The 21,728-nt window shown below is 37.3% G+C and overlaps 1 protein-coding gene and 1 pseudogene across 6 annotated transcripts in view; one reads left to right on the plus strand and one right to left on the minus strand.

The window, feature by feature from the left end:
• TSGA10 (testis specific 10) overlaps window positions 1-21,728 on the plus strand; it is a 179,079-nt gene that overhangs the window by 95,657 nt on the left and 61,694 nt on the right. The gene's annotated exons all lie outside the window — the stretch shown is intronic.
• Window positions 14,426-15,583, minus strand: LOC115510493 (annotated as a pseudogene).

The raw sequence follows: 21,728 nt of genomic DNA on the forward strand, positions 1-21,728 counted from the left end.
ATTTCATTGATATATTGTATCTGTTTTAGTCTCTATGTTATTTATTTTTGCTTGAATCTTTATTGTTTACTTCCTTCTACTGGTGTTGGGCCTTGTTCTTCTATTTCTAGCTCCTTTATGTGTAAGGTTCAATTGTATATTTGAGATTTTTTTTGCTTCTTGAGGTAGACCTATATTGCTGTAATCTTTCCTCTTAGAACATCATTTGCTGCATCTCAAAGATTGGGAGCTGTTATATTTTCATTTTCATGTGTCTGCATGCATTTTTTGATTTCCTCTTTGATTTCTTGGTTGACTTGTTCATTATTTAGTAGCATGATATTTAGTTTCCATGTATTTGTGTTCTTTCCTGATTTTTTTCTTGTGATTGTTTTATAAAATTTTTAAAGTTCATTTATTTATTTATTTTGGAAGAGAGAGAGAGAGAGAGAGCAGGGGAGGGGCAGAGAGAAAGGGAGAGAGAGAATCCCAAGCAAGCTCCACGCTGTCAGCACAGAGCCCATTGTGGGGCTCACACTTACAAACCATGAGATCATGACCTGAGCTAAAACCAAGAGTCAGATGCTTAACTGACTGAGCCACCCAGACACCCCTACCATTGTGGTTGGAAAAGATGAGATATGATTTCAATATTTTTAATTTATTGAGATTTGTTTTAGGCTTTAGGTGATCTCCTCTGGAGAATATTCCATGTACACTTGAAAAGAATGTATGTTCTTCTGGTTTTGAATAGAATGTTCTGAATATATCTGTTAAGTCCATCTGGTCCAATATATCATTCAAAGCTACTGTTTCCTTGATGATTTTCTGTCCGATCTATCCGTTAATGTAAGTGGGATATTAAAGTCTCCTCCTGTTGTTGTAATACTCTCAATTTCTTCCTTTTGTGTCTGTTAATAGTCGCCTTGTGTATGGACTGAACTCTCATATTGGATGCATAAATATTTACAATTGTTCTATCTTCTTGTTGGATTAATCTCTTTATGAATATGGTGTATCTTTCCTTGTCTCCTTTTATGGTCTTTGAAAAAGTCTATTTTGTTTCTTATAAGTATTGCTATGCCAACTTTCTTTTCACTTCCATTTGCATGGTAAATGTTTTCCCACACCTTGCTTTCAGTCTGCATGTGCCTTTACATCTGAAGTAGGTCTCTTTTTGGCAGCATATAGGTGGATCTTGCTTTTTTAATCCATTCAATTACTTTATGTCTTTTTTTTTTTTTTTTGAGAGAGAGAGAGAGACAGCATGAGCAGGGCAGGGGCAGAAAGAGAGAGGGAGAGAGAAAGAGACAGAATCTGAAGCAGGCTCTGAGCTGTCAGCACAGAGCCTGACATGGGGCTTGAACTTGTGAACTGCGAGATCATGACCTGAGCTGAAGTTGGACACTTAACCAACTGAGCCACCCAGGTGCCCCTACCTTGTGTCTTTGAGAGAAGCATTTAGTTCATTTATAATCAAAGTAATTGTATTGATAAGTATTGATAAGTATGTACTTATTGCCATATTGTTACTTGTTATACAGAGGTTTGCTTTGTTTTTGTTTTTGCAGTTTTTCTCTGTTCTTTTCTCCTCCTCCTCCTCCTCCTGGTTCTTTCTTCTTTTGCTCTCTTCCCTTGTGGTTTGATGGCTTTCTTTATTGATATGCTTGGATTCCTTTCTCTTTATTTTTTATGTATCTATTATAGGTTTTTGATTTGTCATTACTGTTAGGTTCCTATATAATAGCTTATGCATAATGCTTTGGATTACAAGCATGTTTCCAGAACAAATTATGCTCACAAACCAAGGTTTTACTATAATATAATGTTATTATGCTTGATGATGTTGCTAACTTTGCTTGACTTATTCTCATTTTTTATTATTCTTTTTTATTTTTTGCTGTTCAGCTTGGTTGCTTTCCATTATTTTGCCTTCAAGGTCACTGATCTATTCTTCTGCCTCCTCTAATCTTCTGTTGATTCACTTCTATTGTATTTTTAATTTCAGTTATTGAGTTCTTCATCTCTGATTGGTTCTTTATTATATTTTATATCTCTAATTTGAAAATCTCACTAAGACCTTCACTCTTTTCTCAAGTCCAGTTACTAACTTTATGAACATTACTTTGAATTTTTTACAATGCATATTGCTTATCTCTGTTTCATTTAGTTATTTTGCTGTGATTGTGTCCTGTTCTTTCATTTGCAACATATTCCTCTGTCTCTTCATTTTGCCCCTCTGTTTTCTTCTTTGTGTTAGGAAAGTCAGTTACATCTTCTGCTCTTGAAAGTAGTGGCCTTATGAAGAAGAGGTCCTGTGGTGCCCTGTAACACAGTGTTCCCTGTTCAGTAGAACCAGGTGTTTCAGGGGTATCTCCTTTATGGGTTGCATGTGCTCTACTGTTGTGGCTGAACTACATTTGCCTTCAGTATATTTAGCTGCAATAGCCCATTTTACCTCTTGTGGGCAGGGTTTGGTCTCTGTGCTGATAAGGAGCCAATCTGGGGCCTCTTTGGGCTAGTAGTTGGGCAGTGTCACCTTTATCAGTTAAGCCAAATGCCTGTCCTCAGCACATTTATTGAGGCTTTGGTCACACCAACCTGCAGAGTGTTCTCCCTGTGTTGTCTCCTTAAGAGCCTTTTGTTGGTGGGCGCAGTCTACAGTTAAACTGTATGTCTGCCCCCAGGTCTATCTGCAGGGGCTGCAGTGGAAATGGTATGTGTGGTTATTTTCCCTTCATCTCAAGGCAGGAGTCCCTTTGGTGTGATACCAATCCCTGCATGGGCTGATTGTATGATATACGGCAGGAGCCATTTTGGAAAGGACTCCTGCTGATCAAGGTGATTGGATGGGGGGATCCATAAGAGAACTCTGGGGTGGGGTTGGGGGGAGAAATTGTATCCACCAGCTTTCTTGTTTTTGGAGAAGTCTAAAGATCCCTTCCCCTCCAGTGCATAATATAAACCACCTTCATGTACACCCTAGCTGCTTTTCAAACTATTCCTTCTATATTGTATCTCTGCAGGATTTTTTGTTATGCTCTTTTTAAAGGCAGGGACTCTGTCTCCTATTGCCCTCTGGCTTTTCTAGAACTTAGCCCACTGATTTTTAAATACCCACAGTTAAGCCCAACTGATTGTGAAAACTTGCAAAGTTAAGTCCCACTGGTTTTCAAAGCCAAATATTATGGGGATTTGTCTTCCCAGTGCAAGTCTTCCATGTCTGTGGTGCTTCTCTTCTTTCTCTGTGCTTGTGGTGCCCTCCTGTTTGTCTTGCAGGGAGTCTAGTTCCTGACTCCCCATCCCTCCTACCCTTTTTGATGTAGCCTCCTCTCTATGATTAACTGTGTAAAGTCTGTTCTGCTTGTCTTCACATCGTTTCCTGGGTAAGCTGCTATTCCTGGATTAGCTATTATCTAGGTGTGTCTGTGGGATGAGTGAGCTTAGGATCCTACTACCCCACCATCTTTAGTCTTACTTTTTATTTTCTCCCTCCAATGAGTTGCTAGAACTTCTCTCCTGGACTTCTGGACTCCCTCAAAGATTCTTTTTTCTATGGATAATTGTCTAATTCATTGTTCTCCCAGGGCTCCCAGACCTTGGCCAAGAGAGGCTGGAGCCATTCTCGGGCACTTCATTATCCACAGGTGGGTCAAATTTCTGTAAGCCTATTACCCATCCCTTGATTGAGTGAGACAACTCCTGCATCCCTTGGAGTATGGTGCTGGTGATAGCTGTAGCCCAGTCTTCAGAGGTATGGAATTATTTCTGGGTCTGTAGTTAAGGCCACAGCTATCGAGTCAGCTACCTAGGTATGGGCTTGTCTTCTCAAAATGACTCTCGTTGTTTGTAGGCCACTGGGGTTTCACAGTCTCCTACCTGGGTTGCAAAGCTCCCACATAGGCACTTGTGACTGTGAACAGATATGAAGTTGTTGTGATTAAGTTGGGGAAACATGTGAGGAATATCTTGTTTAGCCATCTTGCTACATCACTTCTGCATCAATTGATTTTTGTATGTTGAAACAGCCTTTCATATTTGGAATAAATTTCACTTGGTTGTGGTGTGCAATTCTTTTTACACCTTACTGGATTCAATGTGGTAATGTTGTGTCGAATATTTTTGCATATATGTTTATGAGAGATAGTAGTGTGTAATTTTCCTTTCTTGAAAAATCTCCTTCTGATTTTGGTACCAGATGCTGGCCTTGTAGAATGAGTTGGGAACTTTTCCATCTCCTTTGATCTTCTGGAAATGATTGTATAGAATTGGAGTAATTTCTTCCTTAAGTATTTGGTAGAATTAATCAGCAAAACCATGTAGGTTTGGTGATTTCTGTTTTGGAAGTTTATAAATTGTTGATTCAATTTCTTATAAGTTATAGACCTTTGAGATTATATCTCCTTGTATGAATTTTGGCAGATTTTATATTTCAAGGAATTGTTCTGTTTCATCTAAGTTATCAATTTTGTATGCTAAGAATTGTTCATAATTTTCTTTGTCCATTTGGACTGCTATAACAAAAATAGCACAGACCTGGTGGATGGCTTAAACAATTCATTTCACAATTTTGAAGATGGGAAAGTCCAAGATCAGGACTCTTGCAGTTTCAGTGTCTGGTAAGGACCTACTTCTAGCTCTTCTCACTGTGGCCTTATATGCCGGAAGAGGGGAGGGAGTTCCTTGATGTCTTTTTTTTTTCTTTAAATAATGGCACCGAGTCCACCCTCAGTTGTAACCACCTTCCAAAGGAACCACATCCAAATATGGACTGGGGATTAGTATGCAACATTCAAAGTTTTAGAGGATATAAACATTAACAATAATATTGTTATCTTTTTATGTTCATATGATCAGTAGTTGTAGTCTCTCTTTCATTTTGATGTTAGTTATCTGTGTCTTCTCTTTTTTTGTTGGTTAGCCTGCCTAAAAGTTAATCAATTTTATTGATCTTTTCAAGGAATGAGCTTTGGGTTTATTTGATACGTTCTGTTTAACTTCTTGTTTTAAATTTCATAGACTTCTGCTCTGGTTTTTATTAATTTTTTCTTCTGCTTACTTTGCATTTAATTTACTCTTTTGCTAGTTTACTTAGGTAGAAGCTTATATTCTTAATTTTAGATCTTTTTTCTCTTCTAACATATGCATTCAGTGCTATAAATTTCACATAAGCACTGCTTTCACAGCATGCCACAAATTTTGACAAGTTATATTTTTATTTTATTTTATTAAAATATTTAAAAATTTCTCTTAAGATTCTTCTTTGACTCATGTGTTATTTAGAAGTATGTTATTTGATTTCCACATATTTTGGGATTTTCCAGCTATCCTTCTGTTAATAATTCCTGATTCAATTTTGTTGTGAGTAAAGAACACATTTGGTATGATTTTTATTTTTAAAAGTTTGTTGAAGTGTGTTTTATAGCCTATATGTGGTTTGCCTTAGTGAATGTTTGAGATTAAGAATGTGTATTATGCAGTTACTGAATTAAGTACTCTAGAAATGTCAGTTAAATCTAGGTGATTGGTGTTGTTTGGTTCAACTATATATTTTATGAGTTTCTGCCTACTAGATATGTCAGTTCCATATAGAAGGGTATTGCAGTCTCCAACTATAGGGGTGGATTTGTGTGTCTCTCCTTGTCATTCTATTATTTCTTGCCTTACATATGTTGACATATTCTCTTGTTAGGTGCATATACATTACAAATGGTTGTGTCTTTTTTTTCTTCATTGCCAACTTTATTTTTTATTAACTTTAAAAAAAAATTAATTTCAGTACAGTTAACATACAGTGTTATGTTAGTTTCAGATGTACAATATAGTGATTCAACAATTGTATACATTACTCAGTGCTCATCATGATAAATGTACTTTTAATCCCTTCAACTGTTTTACCTATCCTCCCTCCTATCTCCCCTCTGGTAACCCTCGGTTTGTTCTCTATACTTAAGAGTCTGTTTTTTGGTTTGTCTCTTTTGTTGTTGTTCATTTGTTTTGTTTCATAAAGTCCACTTATGAGTGAAATCATATGGTATTTGTCTTTCTCTGACTGACTTATTTTACTTAGCATTATACTTTCTATCTCCATCATGTTGTTGCAAATGACAAGATTTCATTCTTTTTTATGGCTGAGTAAGATTCCATTATATATGGAGAGAACTAGAAATAGAAGCAGAAAGAAAAGAAAGGAGACAGAGAAAGAAAGAAATAAAGGAAAGAAAGAAAGAAAAAAGAAAGAAAGAAAGAAATCATCTTCTTTATCCATTTATCCTTTAATGAACACTTGGGTTGCTTCCATAATTTGGCTATTGTCAATAATAGTTCAGTAAACATAGGGGTGCATGTATCTCTTTGAATTGGTGGTTGTGTATTCTTTGGGTAAATACCCAGTGGTGGAGTTACTGATCATATAGTAGTTCTATTTTAATTTTAATTTTAATTTTGAAGAAACTCCATACTATTTTCCATAGTGGCTGCACCAGTTTGCATTCTCACCAACAGTACACAAGGGTTCTTCCTCCAAATCCTCACTAGTATTTGTTGTTTCTTGTGTTTTTGGTTTCAGCTATTCCAACAGGTGTGAGGTGATAGTTCATGGTGATTTTGATTTGCATTTGCCTGATGATTACTGATGTTGAGTATCTTTTCATGCGTCTGTTGGTCATCTGTATGTCTTCTTTGGAGAAATTTCTATTCAGGTCCTCTGCCTATTTTAATTGGATTATTTGTTTTTTGTTGTTGAGTTGTATAAGTTCTTTATATACTTTGGATACTAACCCTTTATGGGGTATGTCATTTCCAAATACCTTTTCCCATTCAGTAGGTAGTCATTTAGTTTTGTTGATTATTTTGTTTGCTTTGCAGAAGCTTTTTATTTTTATGTAGTCCCAGTAGCTTAATTTTGCTTTTTGTTTAGTTTTCCCAAAACCATTTGTTGAAGAGATTGTCTTTTTCCCATTGTATATTCTTGCCTCATTTGTCAAAGATTAATTAACTGTATAATTATTGGTTTATTTCTGGGTTCTCTATTCTGTCCCATTGATGTATGTGTCTATTTTGGTACTGGTACCATACTGTTTTGCTTACTATAGCTTTATAGTATATCTTGAAATATGGGGTTGTGATACTTCCAATTTTGTTCTTTTTCATAATTGCTTTGGCTATTCTTTTATGGTTCCCATAACATTTTACGATTGTTTGTTCTAGTTCTGTGGAAAATTATGTTGATATTTTGGTAGGATTGCTTTGGGTAGTATGGATATTTTAAAATATTGGTTCTTCCAGGAGAACCTGAGTGGCTCAGTCAGTTAGGCATCTGACTTTGGCTCAGGTCAAAATCTCGTGGTCTGTGAGTTCAAGTCCCACATCAGGCTCTGTGCAGACAGCTCAGAGCCTGGAGCCTGCTTCGGATTCTGTGTGTGTGTGTGTGTGTGTGTGTGTGTGTGTGTGTGTGTATGTGTGTGTGTCTTTTTCTCTCTGCCCCTCCCCATCTCCCTCTCTCTCTCACAAAATTAAATAAACATTAAATATATATATTGGTTCTTCCAATCCGGGATAATGGAATATGTTTCTATTGGCTTATGTCCTCTTAAATTTCTCTCATCAGTGTTTTATAGTTTTCAGAGTACAAGTATTTCACCTTCGGGGTTAATTTTATTCCTAGGCATTTTATCATTTTTGGTGTAGTTGTAAATGGCATTCTTTTCTTTTCTTTTTTTAAAGTTTATTTATTTGGAGAAAGAGAGCATGAATGGAGGAGGGACAGAGAGAGAGGGAGAGAGATAGAATCCCAAGCAGGCTCCACACTGTCAGCACAGAGCCTGACATGGGGCTTGAACTCATAAACCACAAGATCATGACCTGAACCGAAATGAAGAGTCAGATGCTTAACAACTGAGTCACCCATGCACCTGTAGAATTATTTTCTTAATTTCTCTTTCTGCTACTTGATTATTACTGTATAGAAAAGTATATATATATAGTGTCATGTCATCTGAAAATAGTGAAAGTTTTACTTCTTCCTTACCAATTTGAATGCCTTTTATTACTTTTTCTTGTCTCATTGCTGTGGCTAGGTCATCTAGTATTATGTTGAGTAAAAGTGGTAAGAGTGAACATCCTTGTCTTGTTCGTGATCTTAGGTGAAAAGCTCTCAGTTTTCACCATTGTGTATGATGTTAGCTGTGGGTTTTTCACATATGGCCTTTATTATGTTATATGTTTCTTCTGAACCTACTTTGTTGAGGGTTTTTGTCATGATTAAATGTTGTATTTTGCCATTTGCTTTTTCTGCATCTATAAAGGTGATCCATGTGTTTTTTTTTTCTTTCTCTTGTAGAAGTGATATATCACATTGATTGATTTGCAAATATTGAACTACCCTTGCATCCCAGGAATAAATACCACTTGATCATGGTGAATGATTTTTTTTTATTGTATTGTTGGATTCAGTTTGCTAACACTTTGTTGCAGATTTTTGAATCCATGGTTATCAGATACATTGGCCTGGAGTATTCTTTTTGTAGTGTCTTTATCTGATTTTGGTATCAGGGTCATGCTAGCCTCATAGAATGAATTTGGATGCTTTCATTTTTCTATTTTTTAAAATAGTTTGAGAAGAATAGGTATTAACTCTTCCTTAAATGTTTGGTAGAATTCACCTGGGAAGCCATCTGGTCCTAGACTTTTGTTACTTGGGAGTTTTTTGATTACTGAATCAATTTCATTGCTAGTAATTGGACTCTTCAAATTTTCTATTTCTTCCTGATTCAGTTTGGTAGTTTTTATGTTTCTGGGAATGATCCATTTCTTCTAGTTTGTTGAATTTGTTGGCTTATAATTTTTCATAATATTATGTCATAATGCTTTGTATTTCTGCGGTGTCAGTTGTTATTTCTCTTTCATTTCTGATTTTATTTAGTCCTCTTTTTCTTGGTGAGTTTGACTTTCAGTTAGCTGGTTTTGGTGATCTTTCAAAGAACCAGTTCCAGGTTTCATTGCTCTATTGTTTTTTTAGTTTCTATTTCATGTATTTCTTGACTAATATTTATTTCCTTCCTTCTGGTTTAGGGAATTTTGTTTTTTCTTCTTTTTCTAGCTCCTTTATGTGTAAGGTTAGTTTGTTTATTTGATATTTTTCTTGCTTCTTCAGGTAGGCCTGTATTGCTGTAAACTTCCCTTTTTTATTTATTTATTTATTTATTTATTTATTTTTTTAATTTTTGGGACAGAGAGAGACAGAGCATGAACAGGGGAGGGGCAGAGAGAGAGGGAGACACAGAATCGGAAACAGGCTCCAGGCTCTGAGCCATCAGCCCAGAGCCCGACGCGGGGCTCGAACTCACGGACCGCGAGATCGTGACCTGGCTGAAGTCGGACGCTTTAACCGACTGCGCCACCCAGGCGCCCCTAAACTTCCCTTTTAAAACAACATTTCTACATCCCAAAGATTTTGGACCATTTTTTTTTCATTTTCCTTTTTCTCTATGTATTTTTTTATTTCCTCTTTAATTCCTTGGTTGACCCATTCATTGTTTGGTAGCATGTTATTTAAACTCCATGTATTTGTGTTTTTTCCAGATTTTTTTCTTATGGTTGATATTTAATTTCATAGTGTTGTGGTCAGAAAACATGCATGGTATGACTTCAATCTTGTTGAATTTGTTGAGACTTCTTTCATGGTCTCATATATCATCTATTCTGGAGAATGTTCCATGTGCATTTGAAGGAATGTGTATTCTACTGTTTTAGTATGGATTAATCTGAAGATATCTGTGAGGTCTATCTGGGCCAGTGTGTCATTCAAAGTCACTGTTTCCTTTTTGATTTTCTGTTTGGATGACCTATCCATTGGTTTAAGTGGGGTGTTAAAGTCCCCTACTATTACTGTTTTACTATCAATTACTTCCTTTGTGTTTTTTTATGTGCTGCCTTATATGTTTGAGTGCTCCATATTGGGTGCAATAATATTTACAATTGTTATATCTTTTTGTTGGATTGTTCCCTTTGATTATGTAGTGTCCTTCTTTGCCTCTTGTTATAGTCTGTTTTAACATCTATTTTCTCTGATGTAAATATTGCTACCCTAGCTTTCTTTTCACTTCCATTTGCATAATAAATGTTTCTCCATCCCCTCCCTTTCAATTTGCAGGTGTCTTTGGATTTGAAATGAGTCTCTTGTAGGCAGCATATAGATAAGTCTTACTTTTTTTATCCATTCTGTCACCCTTTGCCCTTGATTGGAATGTTTAGCTCATTCATATTCAGAGGAATTATTGATAGGTATGTACTTATTGCCATTTTATTACTTGTTTTATGGTTGTTTATGCCATTCTTCTCTGTTCCTTTCTTCTCTTGCTCTTTTCTCACAGTTTGTTCAGTTTCTTCAGTGATATACTTGGATTCCTTTGTCTTTATTTTTTGCATATCTGTTACTCATTTTTGTTTCATGGTTACCAATAGGTTTGTATATACCATCTTCTGTTTATAGCAGTCTACATTAAGTTGATGGTCACTTATGTTTGAACCCACTCTTTTCTCCTCTGCCCTGCAATGTTTTAGATATTTGGTGTCATACTTCAAAATCCTTTTATTTTGTGAATCCCTGACTGATTTGTATAGGTATACTTATTTTCACTCCTTTTGTGCTTCCTACTTTTCTTACTCCTGCTTATGGTCTTTCCTTTACCCTAAAGAGTCCTCTTTAACATTTTTTTGTAAAGCTGGTTTACTGGTCATGAATTCCTTTAACTTATTCTGGGAAACTCTTTATTTATCCTTCTATTCTCCTTCCTGGATAGAGTATTATTGGCTGAAGATTTTTTCCTTTCAGCAATTATATCATGCCACTGCCTGCAGTTTCTCTGAAGAATCAGATAGCTTTATGGAGTCTTCTTTGTATGTAACTATTTTCTTTTCTCTTGTTGCTTTAAAAATTCTCTGTTTATCACTACTTCCTGCCATTTTAATGATTATGTGTCTTGGTGTGAAACTCCTTAGGTTGATTTTGTTGCAGGCTCTCTGTGCCTCCTGGATCTGGATTTCTGTTTCCTTCCCCAGATTTGGGAACTTTTAAACTATTATTTCTTCAAATAAAATTTTTGCCCTCTCTTCTCTCTCTCTTCTCTTCTGGGATTCCTACGATGTGAATGTTATTATTCTTGATGATGTCACTGAGTTCCCTAAGTCTATTTTCATATTTTATTATTATTTTTCTCTTTCTTGTTCAGCTTAATTGCTTTCCATTTCTCTGTCCTCCAGGTCACTGATCTGTTCTTCTGGTTCCTCTAGTCTACTATTTATTTCATCTAGTACATTTTAAGTTTTATTTATTGAGTTCTTCATCTCTGATTGGTTCTTTTTTAAGTTTTCTGTTTCTTTATTGAGGGTCTTACTGAGGTCCTCCACTTTTTTCTCAAGTCCAGTAAGTATCTTTATGACCATTATTTTAAATTCTTGATCAGGCATATTGCTTATCTCTGTTTTGTGTAGGTGTTTTGCTGTGATTTTTGTCCTATTCTTCCATTTGGAACATTTTCTTGTCTCCTCATTGTGTATGTTTCTGTGTGTTAGTAAAGTCAGTTTTGTCTCCTGCTCTTGAAGAGGTCCTGTAGTGCCCTACAGTGCAGTGTCCACTGTTCACTAGAACCTGGTGCTTCAGGGGTGTCTCTTATGTGTGTTGCATGTACTCTGCTGTTGTGACTGAACCACTTTTACCTTCAGTCCTGTTGTCTGCAACGGCTCACTTTACTGTGGACAGGGGTTAGTCCCTATATGTTGTTAGTGGGCCAATTGGGGCCATCTTGGACTTACGTTGAGTCAGACTAGGTGTTTGATAGAGATGCAGTAGCACCAAACTGCAGGGTGCTTTCCCTATTTTGTCCCCTGAGAAGCTTTTGTTAGTGGGTAAGGCCTGCCCTCAGACTAGATATCTGTCCCCAGCCTGTTGCTGGGGCCCCAGCTGGACTTGTGTGTTTGGTTATCTTTCCCTCTTTCCCAGGCAGGAGTCACTTGGGAGTAGTGGTGGCCCCTGTCAGGGATGCTTGCCCACTATCAGGCTTGTGGCACTGCTTTGGATCGGCTCTGGCCAAGAGTATATCAAAGTTGGCAGGACCACAGAGAAACAGGGGTCAGGGTGGGTGGTGGTAGCAAGGTTTGCATTGGAGGGGGTGGATTTTCAGAACTGCTCAAGTCAGAAGTATGGTATGGTGTTAGCAGCACTGGTTTCTACAGATGTCTGTGTGCCTAGGCTGGGGGCAGGGGAGGGAAATGGTGCCCACCAGCTCCTTTTTCCTGGAGAAGTCTCCCAAAGATCTCCATCACATGTCCTTAGATTAGTAAACAATCTCCCATATACCCCAGGTGTTTTTCAAACTGCTGCTTCAGTGCTGTATTTCTGCTGGGCCATTTGTTGCGCTGTGTCTTTGAGGGCAGGGACTCAGTTTCTTTTTGCCCTTCCAGCTCTCCCAGATCCAAGCCTGCTGATTTTTAAAGTTCCAAGGGTTAAGTCCTGCTGATTGTAAGAACTTGAAAAATTTGGCCCTTCTGGTTTTCAGAGCCAGATGTTATGGGCTTCATCTTTCCTGCATGGGCTCCCCAGTGTGAGAGTCTATTCCTCTCTCCTCTCTGCATTCACGGCATTCCTCCCTCTAACAGAGAGCCCCACAGGTCGTTTAGCTTCCGATCATGTCTCTGCCCTTCCTACACTCTTCCTTGTGGCCTCTTCTCTACATTTAGCTGTGGAGAGTCCATTATGCCAATCTTTGGGTCATTTTCTGGGTTATTTACACTGATGTGTGTGTTACCTAGTTGTATCTATGGAACAAGGTGTGCTTAGGGGCTTCTTACTCCTTTATTTTCCCCAGAAGTCACAGATTGTTAGGCCTTGATAAATTAAATTTTTATAGTTCTGTAATGCCTCCTTTTTATCTCTGATAAGTTTCCTTTCTCTGAAATCAGCTTTGTCTGAAATTAATATAGTTCTTCCAGCCTTCCTTTGATTAGTGTTATCTTTTTTTTGCATCTTTATATTAAAGTGAGTTTCTTGTAAATAAATATATATATAGTTGGCTTTTTCCCCCCTCACTCTGATGTTCTGCATTAAAAAAAAATTTTTTTTTTGAGAGAGTGAAAGCATAAGTTGGGGAGGGGCAGAGGAAGAGGGAGAGAGAGAATCTTAGGCAGGTTCCATGCCCAGTGCAGTGGAGCCTAATGCAGGCTCAATCTCATGATCATGAGATCATGACCTGAGCTGAAATCAAGAGTTGGACACCTTACTGACTGAGCGAACCAGGTGCCTCTGACATTCTGTGTTTTAATTGTGTATATGTCCATTAGCATTTAAAGTGATTATTGATATGGTTGGATTAATATTTACCATATTTGTAACTATTTTCTATTCGTTGTTCTATTCTTTGTTTCTTTTTTGTATTCCACTCATTTGTTAGCCTTTATGGTTTTAATAGAGCATTTTTTTTAAATAGAGCATTTTATATGATTCTGTTTTATCTCTTGTTAGCATATCAATATAGTTCTTTTTCTTTTCTTTTCTTTTCTTTTCTCTTTTTGTAAGTAGGCTTCACACCTAGCACTGAGCCCAGTGCAGGGCTTGAAATTTTGACTCTGACACCAAGACCTGAACTGAGATCAAGAGTTGGCTGTTTAACCAACTGAGTCACCCAGGCACTCCAATATAGTTCTTTTTAAAAAACTTTTTTATGTGGTGACCATAGATTTTTAATATACACTTAGAACTAAGTCCACTTTTAAACAACACTTTACAAGTGTAGGGATAATGCAGGTATCTTGAAATAGAGTGTTTGAAAATCTTTTCTCTTATTCTTTATAACATTGCTGTCAATCATTTTATTTATTCATAAGGTATAATTTTCCAATATATTGTTGCTATTATGTTGAACAAACTGTTATCTGCTAGGTCAATTAAGAATAAGAAAAGTAAACGATTTTATTTCACTTTCGCTTATTCTTTTTCTGTTTTCTCTTCCTTAATTGACATAGATCTCAGTTCCTAACATATATCCTTTTCCTTCTCTGTGAAAATTTTCTTTTGACATTTCTTCTAAGGCACATCTACTGGCAACAAATTCATTTTGGTTTTGTTTGCCTTAGAAGGTCTATCTTTTCTTCACTTTGGAAGAATAGCTTTTCTAGATATAGAATTCTAGGTTGGTGGGATTTTTCCTTCAATACTTTATTTATTTATTTATTTATTTATTTATTTATTTATTTAATTTATTTATTTAATTATTTTTTTAAAAAAGACACATTTATTCAGCGTCATGATCAGACTATTACATTTAGCAATCAACAGCGTGGGTGCAAAAAAAAAAAAAATCTACATTAAAACCCTTTGTTGGAATGCTTTACACTTTCCACAGAACAGAAACTAACCTGTTATACAATTAGTCACAAATACAGTCCTCGAGCCCATATACATGAGTATTGTCTAAAACATGTCTTCTTTGTAGCAGCTAGGCCCTGCCACCACTGTGCTTGGCTGAGTTCACAAATCTGTTGTAACCTGTAGCTTCCCTGTCACTTCTCTGGCTTTCCTCTCCTGCTAAGCTTTGTTTCCTGGCAGTAATTAAAACCTTCTCCCACTGCCATAGCTACTGCTGCTGCTGGAACTGCCATAGCCACCTTGGTTTTGTGGTTTGGCAAAGTATTGGCCTCCACCACCATAGGGGCCAGAGCTTCTGCCTCCAAAATTTCCTCCTTTCATGGGTCCAAAATTTGAAGATTGATTGTTGTAATTGCCAAAATCATTATAGCTTCCACCACCTCCAAAGTTGCTTCCATCGTTACTAAATCCGTTATAGCCATCCCCACTGCCACCATATCCACCACCACCTCGACTGCCGCCAAAGCCACCTTGCCCACTGAAGTTTCCTCCATGGCCAAAGTTGTCATTCCCACCAAAACCACCTCCACGACCACCACCAAAGTTCCCAGAACCACTTCAACCTCTTTGGCTGGAAGAAGCGCTAGCCATCTCTTGCTTAGATAAAGCTTTCCTTACTTCACAGTTGTGGCCATTCACAGTATGGTATTTTTGAATGACAATCTTGTCTACAGAGTCATGGTCGTCAAAGGTCACAAAAGGAAAGCCTCTCTTTTTGCCACTGCCTTGGTCAGTCATGATTTCAATCACTTCAATTTTCCCATACTGTTCAAGATAATCTCTTAGATGATGTTCCTCAATGTCTTCTTTAATGCCACCATAAAAATCTTTTTCACAGTTAAGTGGGCACCAGGTCTTTGAGAATCTTCTCTCGAGACAGCCCTCTTTGGTTCCACAACTCTTCCATCCACCTTGTGTGGCCTTGCATTCATGGCTGCATCCACCTCTTCCACAGTAGCAGAGGTGACAAACCCAAAGCCTCTGGAGCACTTGGTGTTTGGATCTCTTATTACCACACAGTCTGTAATCGTTCCCCATTGCTCAAAATGGCTCCTCAGACTCTCATTGGTTGTTTCAAAGCTCAAACCTCCAATGAAAAGCTTCCGCAGCTGTTCAGGCTCTTTGGGAGACTCTGACTTAAACATGACGACGGTGGGAGGGGAGACTTTCACGATGCTTACTCCGCGGCGTCCGCAGGCAGAAAGGACCTTCAATACTTTAAATATTTTACTCCATTCTCTGCTTGTGTGCATGATTTCTGAAGAGAAGTCCTGTAATTCTTATCCATGTTCATCTATAGGTAATGTGAGTTTTTCCCTTTGGCTTCTTCAGGATTTTATCTTTGCATTTTATTTTCTGCAATGTGAATACTATATGCTTACATGTAGACTTTTTGCCACTTGGTGTTCTCTGTGTTTCCTGGATTGTTGGTTTGGTGTCATTAATTTTTGCAATTTGTTATTATTTCTTTTTTTTAACATTTATTTATTGTTGAGAGACAGACACAGAGTGTGAGCAGGGGAGGGGTAGAGAGATGGGGAGACACAGAATCTGAAGTAGGCTCCAGGCTCTGAGCTGTCAGCACAGAGCCAGATGCGGGGCTTGAACTCATGAACTGTGAGATCACGACCTGAGCTGAAGTCGGTCGCCCAACCAACTGAGCCACCCAGGCGCCCCTGTTATTATTACTTTAAATATTTCTTTTGTTCCTTTCTTTCTTACATTTCTGATAGTTTCATTATGTGTGTATTATACCTTTTTAAATTGCCTTAAAATTTTTGGGGGCCCCTGGGTGGTTCAGTCAGTTGGGCATCTGACTTTAGCTCAGGTCATGATCTTGCAATTCATGAGTTCAAGCCCTGCATCAGGCTCTGTGCTGACAGCTGAGAGCCTGGAGCCTGCTTCAGATTCCGTGTCTGCCTCCCTCTCTCTCTACCCTGCCCCCACTCACACTCTGTCTCTCTCTGTCTCTCAAAAAAACAAACAAATAAAATGTCAAAAAAATTAAAAACAAATTGTCTTACAATTTTTGAAGATTTTCTTCCTCTTTTTCCTTTATATTTTCTCTTTGAATTTCAGTTTGGGAATTTATATTGGATTTTCAAGCTCACCAGTTTGTTCATAAGCTGGTTCCGGTCTGATGGTGACCCCATCAAAGGCCTTCTTCATTTCTGTTACAGTGCTTTTGATTACTAGCATTTCCTTTTAAGCTCTTAAGAGTTTCCACCTCTCTGTTTACATTACCCATCTGTTCTTGTATGTTGTCCAGTTTTTCTGTTACAGCCCACAGAATACTGATTGTAGTTATTTTATATTCCTTGTCTAATAATTTCCAAATCTCTGCATATACAAGTCTTACTCTGTTACTTTCTTTGTCTTCTCAGACTATGTTTTTTGCCTTTGAGTATGTCTTGTAACTTTTTTTTGAAACCAAATATGTTGTATTGGGTAAAAGTTACTGAGGTAAATAGGTCTTTAAGAGTGAAGTTTTATGTTTATCTGTGAGTTAGGTTGTGATTACCATTTGCTGTAACTGTACATGTCAAAGCTAAATTTTTCTCTTGTTCTTTTTGTTTTCTCTATTGTCTTTGGGTTCACTTAGAGACTTCTTAAACAGAGTCTGAACCTTGTAGTTCTTTCAACTGTAATCCCTTGTTATTACACAGGAGGCTTGTCAATGTGGTAGTAAGTTGTGGGTGGAGGAGAAGCATTCTATAATCCTATGATTAGGTCATAGTCTTTCAGTGGGCTTGTGTCTCTGGGATGTGACCTTCACAAGTATTTCTCAGCCTTTTTTTCTTTTCTTCTTTTTTTTAATGTTTGTTTATTTTTGAGAGAGAATCAGAGTACGAGCTGGGGAAGGGCAGAGAGAGAGGGAGACACAGAATCTGAAGCAGGCTCCAGGCTCTGAGCTGTCAGCATAGAACCCTATGTGGGGCTTGAACTCACAAACTATGAGATCATGACCTGAGCTAAAGTCAGACACTTAACTGACTGAGCCACCCAGGTGCCCCATCCTTTTTATTTTTCTTAGGTGATATGGGAAAGCTGAAGAGTATCTTGAGTTAGGTATTCCATTCCTCCACATTGATTAGGCTCTGTTCAAATCATGTGTATGCTCTGAAGAAATCATCTCCCTTGAGGGCAGACCTTTGTCAAGGAGAACAGGATGCTCTAGGATTATTTCAAAATGGCTACTTTTCTCCTCACTTTGCCATAAGCATGTGAGGGTTTTTCTCTGAAAATTTGTTGGGTTCTTAGAGATGAAAATAATGAAAATGTGGGGGCTTCCCTAAAGCTGGGACCCCAGGAGGTTTTATCTCTCAAGCTAGTCTATGCTCACTCTCCCAATAAATAGTCAGTTACTGCATGTGGCTAGCTTCAGTGTCACTTTCTGTTCCTGGTAAGCTGTGATTCTCTGTACTTACCTTTATCTGCATTTGGGGGAGTAGTGGTTTGTTCTATGTTCTTAATTCTTTGATTGATCAAAGAAGAGTTTTTATTGTCAGATTTTCAGCTTTGTTTCATCTTGTGAGGTTGGGAGTCATGATTTCCAAGCTCTTTGCATGCTGGAACAGAAACCAAAATGCTATTTGTTTATATCTTTAGTGACTTGTTAGATTCTTTTAGTGAAGTCTGTTCCTCCCCTTCTCCTTGCAATATGAAGCCTCTGATGTTTCTCAAAAAGGGCAGCCTTGGGTATGTTCACAGTTACCCTGGAATGACTATGGTTTTGGTGAGTCCTTTTTGATTATCTTGCTTCCAGACTACATTCAGCTGTTAAGCTCCATAAATTCTTGGCTGTTTGTTTTATTGTTTTCAACAGTGCCCTCAAGCATAAATTGATTCACATACTGATTCAAGCAAATTTGGGTTCCATTATAGGAATAGGTTTTTAGTTCAGTATTTGAGTTTTTCTGACCTGAGAATGCTCTTCTTAGCAGCCTCGTTCCTTGATTCTCTCTGGTAAAGTAGCTGACCTATGGTTTATTTTATATCTATAAAGAGTTTACCACTGTTCTGAATTTCTTTTCGCCATATCCTCCAAATCTTTTCACCAGACCCTTCATTCTTGAGACTGTCCTGGGCTTGAACTTCCCCACAGTCTATTAAAAATGAAGGAAATCCCAGGGCACGTGGGTGGCTCAGTCAGTTAAGCGTCCAACTCTTGATTTCAGCTCAGGTCATGACTTTAGGGTTCATGAGTTTGGGCCCTGCATCTTGGGGTTCTCTCTGACTCCCTCTCTCTCTGCCCCTCCCCTGCTCACTCTCTCCTCTCAAAATGAATAAATAAACTTAAAAAAAGTTTTAAAAACAAATGAAGGAAGTCCCTTTGGAAGAACTTAGGAACCTCCTGTTTTATGGCCTCCCTCTCTTCACGGGCACAATCTCTGAGCCATGGCTCTCAAGCTTGTATGAAGACAGTGGTGCACTTCTCTTTGAGTGGCATGCCTACTTTAGGATCTAGGCACTTGGTAGGGATGGTGGAAAGTGTGGCTGTAGCCTCTGGTCTTATTGTCATGCGTCTGCAAGTATGGAACCCCCTATTTACGAAAAACCTGTGTCAAGGAGAATCAGAGGCATAGTATTCTTACTAAGCCACAAATAAGATAGAACTGCAAGCCTGTATGTAAACAATGGGCATAAGAAGGGAGTCCCCATTTCCTAGAAATACTTTCCAGGAACTTAGCCTTTTAAACAAATAGCTTGAGATGGGATGAGAAAAGCTGATATCCTGTCTCTCCTGGAAAGATAGTTTAGTTCCTGACCAGGTACTGAGGGGAGAGGAAGCACTGTTCTTGGATGCATCCCATCTGTAGTGGATTTTCCTTTATGCTTAGCTGGGAGTAAGGAGGGAATAGGTCATAGTTCAGATGCCGCAGACTTTCACTGTTCCTAGTTTTAGTTAGTTTTCTTGAAAATGTTACTTCATCTACTATATGTCCTTAGGACCCTTTCCAGAACCTATTTAAAGACAAGGTAAAGTTGGTTTTTTATAATTTTCACTAATTTCTCTAGGGAGTGATTCTGCCACACTGCCATGCCAGAAGTGGAATCTTTACCTTATACAGTTGATATGTTTTAATTTTATTTTATGTGAATATAATTTTCTAATTACTCTTATGTTATTTTGTACCATTTAATTTTAAATATTTGGAGATTAAATAAATATCTTTCCAGTTATTGATTTTTCAGTCTTTTGTATTAATTGAGGCTTTGTTATGTACAATGTAATCATCTTACTGGATGTTCCATGTACACTTAAAAGGAAAGTGCATTCTTTTCTTTAGGATGAAATGTTCTATAATTGTCAATTGGGTCAAGTTTTTCAATTCTTGTCCTACTGAATCTCTATTTACTTGTTCTACCACTTATTTAGAGAAGAGTATTGACATCTCCAACTGTATTTGTGCATTTGTATTTCTTCTTTTATTTATATCATGTTAGTTCATGTATTTGAAGGTATGTTTTTGATATATATAGATTTAGGGTTATTATTACTTCATATATATATATATGTATATATATATATATATTTTTTTAAATTTTTGAGAGAGAGAGAGAAAGACACAGAGTATGAGCAGGGAGGGGCAGAGAGAGAGAGAAGGAGACACAGAATCCGAAGCAGGCTCTAGACTCTGAGCTGTCAGCAGAGAGCCTGATGCGGGACTCAAACTCGTGAACCATGAGATCATGACCTGAGCTGAAGTTGGATGCTTAACTGACTGAGCCACTCAGGTGCCCCAGGGTTATTTTTACTTCTTAATGAATTCATCCCTTTACCCATTATAATGTTTCTTATCCTGTAGTATAGTTTATGAAATATTAATATAACCACTTCAGCCTTCTTAGGATTATTTTTTGAATGGCATATCTCTTTCCATGCTTTTGTTTCTAATTTTTCTATGTTTTTATGTTTAAAACATATTTCTTTAAACAGCATATGGTTGGATCTTGCTTTTTGTAGCCAATCTTACAATAGCTGTCTTTTAGTTGTAGTGTTTAGACCATTTACATTAATGTAATCATTAACATAGTTGTGTGTAAGTTTACCATGTTGTTATTTTCTATTTGTCCCATTTTTTGTTTCTTTTTTATTATTTTTCTGCCTTCTTTTTTCCCCCACATTTTGAGAAAAAAAATTGACATACATTGCTGTATAAGTTTAAGGCATGGTGGTTTGATATATATGTGAAATGATTACCACAATAGGTTTAGCTAACATCCATCTTCTCATATAGATACAATAAAAAGAAAAAAGAAAAAAATCTCTTTGTGATCAGAACTCATAGGATTTACTCTCTTAACAGCTTTTCTATGTATCAGAATTACCTATAGTCATCATGTTGTACATTATATCCCTTGTACTTGTTTATCTTATAACTAGAAGTTTATACCTTTTGACCACCTTCCTTCTATTTCCCTTCCCCCTAACCTCTGTTTCTGGTAACTGTAAGTCTAATTTTTTTGTGAGTTTGTTTGTTTTTAAGTTCCATACATAAGTGAGATCACACAGTATTTCTCGTTATATGTCTGACTTAGTTCACTTAGCATAATTCTTTCAAGGTCTATCCATGTTGTTGCAAATGATAGGATTTTCTCATTTTTTTAAACATTTATTTATTTTTGAGAGAGAGAATGTGTGTGTGAGTCGGGGAGGGCCAGAAAGAGGGAGACAGAAGATCGCAAGCAGGCTCCATCCAATGAGTGCAAAGCCTGACACAGGGCTTGAACCCACAAACCATGAGATCATGACCTGAGCCGAAATCAAGAGTTGGCTACTCAACAAACCGAGCCACCCAGGTGCCCCATTTTCTCATTTTTTAAGTGGTTGAATAATATTTCTGTGTGTGGGTGTGCGTGTGTGTATATGTATGTATGTGTACCACATTTTCCTTCTTTCTTTATCTTCCCACAGACACTTAAGGCATTTCTATATCTGCACTATTGTGAGTAATGCTGCAGTGAACATGAAAGTATAGATATCTCTTCAAGATAGTGATTTTATTTCCTTCAGATATATACCCAGAAGTGGGATTGCTGGATTGTATGGTAGTTCTAATTTTTTGAGGAACCTCCAACTGTTTTCCATAGTGGCTGTACCAATTTACATTCCTACCAACAGTGCATGAGGGTTCCCTATATGTATATCACAACTTGTTGTGATAAGACTATGTCTTAGCTATCGTAAATAATATTGCAATAAACATGGGGGTACAGATATCTTTTTGAGTTAGTGTTTTCATTTCCTTTGGATATATATTCAGAAGTGGTATTTCTGGATTATATGGTAGTTCTATTTTTAATTTTTTCCTCCATTAAAAAA

Source organism: Lynx canadensis, chromosome A3 (genome assembly GCF_007474595.2).
Source record: "Lynx canadensis isolate LIC74 chromosome A3, mLynCan4.pri.v2, whole genome shotgun sequence".
Lineage (NCBI taxonomy): Eukaryota > Metazoa > Chordata > Mammalia > Carnivora > Felidae > Lynx > Lynx canadensis.